The sequence below is a fragment of the Montipora foliosa genome, chromosome 9 (assembly GCF_036669935.1).
Source record: "Montipora foliosa isolate CH-2021 chromosome 9, ASM3666993v2, whole genome shotgun sequence".
NCBI lineage: Eukaryota > Metazoa > Cnidaria > Anthozoa > Scleractinia > Acroporidae > Montipora > Montipora foliosa.
Window position 1 is genome coordinate 3113679 of NC_090877.1, and position 2500 is coordinate 3116178.

General features: G+C 35.4%; 1 protein-coding gene across 1 annotated transcript in view; it reads right to left on the reverse strand.

Moving 5' to 3' along the window:
* Window positions 1-4: 4 nt before the first annotated feature.
* The window catches only part of LOC137970066 (RNA demethylase ALKBH5-like), a 12112-nt gene continuing 9616 nt past the window's right edge, over window positions 5-2500 (reverse strand). The window contains exon 3 of the mRNA XM_068816531.1: window positions 5-2500. This exon is cut by the window's right edge and continues 351 nt beyond it. The gene's annotated coding sequence lies outside the window, so the exon portion shown is untranslated.

Here is a 2500-nt window from a genome sequence, read left to right on the forward strand (position 1 = left end):
ACCATTCAAACAGAAACTGTGAATAATTTATTTGAATACACAATGATACGACTTATTGCCAGTGTTGTGGCTGTTCGCATTTGTCTTCGTATTCAACTATTTTATTATAGCAAAATCTATAGATCTACATGCAATAATTCTGATTGTCAAATAGCCTTATAACTACTGTAGTGTGTTATTAAAGGCTCATGTACATTAAATGTACTCCTCATGTAGGGCAAAGAGGAATATGGATCCAAACACAATTCCTCAACAGTACACACGACCATCAGATCCTGTTTGCACTAACCTGGGTAAAATTTTGGGTTTACACTACATCAGATCCCTGACACAAAAATGGCATTGTTGGCCAAGCATTAAAAAAAATTTAACATGATGGGCAGAGTGAGCTACATGTAATTTGACCTCACTCATCAAGGTGTTAGAACAGATTCAGAAAACAGAGCACTGGAAAATACCACATCGCATGAGTCCTAACTGTAATAATAACAATAATATTAGCACTATGCTCTCTCTTGCAAACCCATACCTTGAAGGAAAAAACTTCTGGTACCCAGGATAGGGTCTCTAGAAAGTTGAAGGCAATACAATCAATAGTAATAATAGCCAAAACTGCTTTGTCAGTTGATAAACTCAAATTTTAGTAAAAAAAAGCTGGCTCTGATTTGCATTAATGGGCCGTTTCCGAGTTCCTGTTTGTCTCGGTTTCAAAGTGAGTCTTGGTGCGCAACTATTGAAAGGGAAATGAGCTTGATTTGCACAAGAACATGCAACTCATTTCCATTCAAATGGTTGTGCACCAGGACTTACTTTGAAACTGAGACATGCAGCAACTCGGAAATGGATTACGAGCCAATATAAATCTACCTTAGTACTCTTTATTTATCCCTCCAAAATTTTGCATAAGCAGTTTTTATTTTCTCTTGGGATTTATAATGGTATTATGGTATTTTTGATAGTGACTAATTTACCTATGTAAGTACAAATGGAGCTAAAGGAATAACAGCATTATAAGAACACTTTTCACAGCTTGGACCACTAATTGAGCCGAAGTTGGTACCAAGTATTCCATTAAAAAAAAAAGACCATTAATTTTCTTAATTTCATTTTGGTGCCTTTTTTTTAAATGAGCCAAAATCTGTTTTCATCATACATAATTATGAAAATTATAAGTGATAACCCAGAAAAATTTATTATTGCCCCTGGAATCACTTTCAAACCAAGGATAAGGGTTTCAATAAACTTAGACGTTGCTGGCTGGTTTAATTAAGTAAAGTATGTTTTTGATTCAACCTTGTTGAGCTGCATCGTTGCTGTTGAGTTGCGACGGCCATTAGCCCTGACAGCTACTAGTATCAACAATAAAGGGGTGTGTATTGGCATGCCATTTTCAAAAGAATTCTGCCAAATGCCACAATCCTAAAGCAAAATGTTGATGATCATGTTTAGACAATCTCATGTTCTCATTGTCCAGAATATACATTTAGGGGATAAAGTAGCTGAATAGCTGGTGCTTTTCATTGGGTACACGTCAGTACTTGTAGAAACCACCACAAGGATGGAATCATGTCAAAATATCCTGCAGACCTTGTGTGCTTGAAAATTTTGTTTTCCCAATGTTATCATACAACAATACTTGAAAAGGTATTTTCTTTCAAGAGTGGACATACAACTCCTGCACTCAAGCTCTATAACTCTCTTTTGATGAGCAAGACAAAACGATAAACTCTCTCTCGCATTTTCAACTAATTTCTATTGGGATCCAAATATAATTATACAAACAATAAGGTCCATTGCTAGTTTTCGCCCAAAGTAACAACCCAAACAAATTGATATTGGGTTATTAGTAAAATATGCTGGCCAGTGTTGTAGACTACAATGAAGAGAGGAAGCTACAATGTAATATTATTGACTTTGACAATGAGTATCAATAATCTCTATGTACATGTATGTTTATACCATGCCTATTCTTCAAGAGGTTGGTTTATACAAAGCTTAAGGACTGCTTTCAGCAATTGATTACCATACTTATTGTCATAGGGATGCATGAAGCTCCACAAGAGATATCAAGAAGTACATGTAATCCCAGCTAGCATTTAAATCCAGCAAATTGTTATTCTAGCCTACAGTACATAATTGTAGAAATGTAGGAATATCACAACCAATGGCTGGTTCCAGTAAAAAAGACCCACAACAAATGCATCTATTTAATGTACAGTTCAGTACCTTGCCACTAAAATAACATTAAACATCTCTATATAAAACTTACCCTGTACAAACTGTAACTAATAATAATAGCAATATGGCTCACAGCAAGTATATACACGTACAAGATAGAGGAGTTTCCAACCGAGTGTCTTGATATTGTTTACTGGTACACAACTAATTCCCTTGCTACCCAACTGGCTAAATTGCATAACACCATTCCACCCAATAAGAAGAAAAAAAACACATCACATTGCCTTGAATTTCTGATTGAATCACAGCCCTGTTTATACCA